Source organism: Carlito syrichta, unplaced genomic scaffold (genome assembly GCF_000164805.1).
Source record: "Carlito syrichta isolate Samal-C Ts95f unplaced genomic scaffold, Tarsius_syrichta-2.0.1 Scaffold301168, whole genome shotgun sequence".
NCBI classification, from domain to species: domain Eukaryota; kingdom Metazoa; phylum Chordata; class Mammalia; order Primates; family Tarsiidae; genus Carlito; species Carlito syrichta.
This window is the reverse complement of record NW_007245264.1, coordinates 341,124-342,303: the sequence shown is the minus strand read 5'-3', so window position 1 is coordinate 342,303 and position 1,180 is coordinate 341,124.

The window sequence follows — 1,180 nt, the reverse complement described above, 5'->3', positions numbered from 1 at the left end:
CACGCCTGTAGTTCCAGCTACTTGGAAGGCTGAGGAGGAAGGATCACCGGAGCCCAGCAGGTTGAGGCTGCAGTGGCCGGGAGCATACTACTGCACTCCAGTCTGGGCGACAGAGTGAGATTCCAACTCAAAAAAACCAAAAAAACAAAAAACGTAAGTGGGCCAGATGTGGTGGCTCACGCCTTTATTCCCAACACTTTGGAAGGCTGAGGTGGGAGGATCACTTGAGCCCAGGAGTTCCAGACCAGCCTGGGCAATTTAGTGAGACCTCGCTTCTACAAAAAATCAAAAATTAGCCAGGCGTGGTGGCACATGCCTGTAATCCCAGCTACTCAGGAGGCTGAGGTGGGAGGATTGCTTGAGCCCAGAAATTTGAAGCTGTGGTGAGCCGTGCTTGTGACTTGCACTTTAGTCTAGGTGACAGAGTAAAGATCAAGATTCAAAAAAGACAAAAACAAAAACCCCAAGTCTATTTGTCCAAATTTTGGAAAAGATGGAGAATGATGATGAAACTTATACACCACCAATCCCAGCACCAAGAGTAACCACTGTTGTGTTTCAGTGTTTCCTGCTAGAGTTGTCCTAGGCATAGTCACATATAAATTTCCACACTGTCCTACACATGTTCCTCCATTCGCATGAATACTTTTCTCTGGAATACACCCTCTACCTCCTGTTCCTTAGGAAGATACTAGAGACCCTGCCATGCTCATCATATATAAATGCGTCTCTTTTTGTTGTATGTGCCTCTATTTTATTTTATTTATTTATTTGTTTGTTTGCTTGTTTATTTGAGTTGGAGTCTCCCTCTGTTGCCCAGGCTGGACTGCAGTGGCACACTCACAGCCACCGCAGTCTCGACCTGCTGGGCTCAGGTGATCCTTCCACCTCAGCCTTCCAAGTAGCTGGAACTACAGGCACGTGCCATCATGCCCTGCTAATTTTTTGATTTTTTTGTAGAGATGTGGTCTTGCCAAGTTGCCTGGCTGGTCTCACACCTGAGTGCTCAGGCAATCCTCTCACCTCGGCCACCCAAAGTGGGCCTGTTTTTTCTTTACTAATTTGACTTTATTTCTTTTTATGCTTAACATTACTCATTGTTCTTTGCTCCTGGGTGACTAAACAATTCTACCTTGAATGAAATCAAAATGACAGAGAACAGGCACAACGAGTTTTTCTC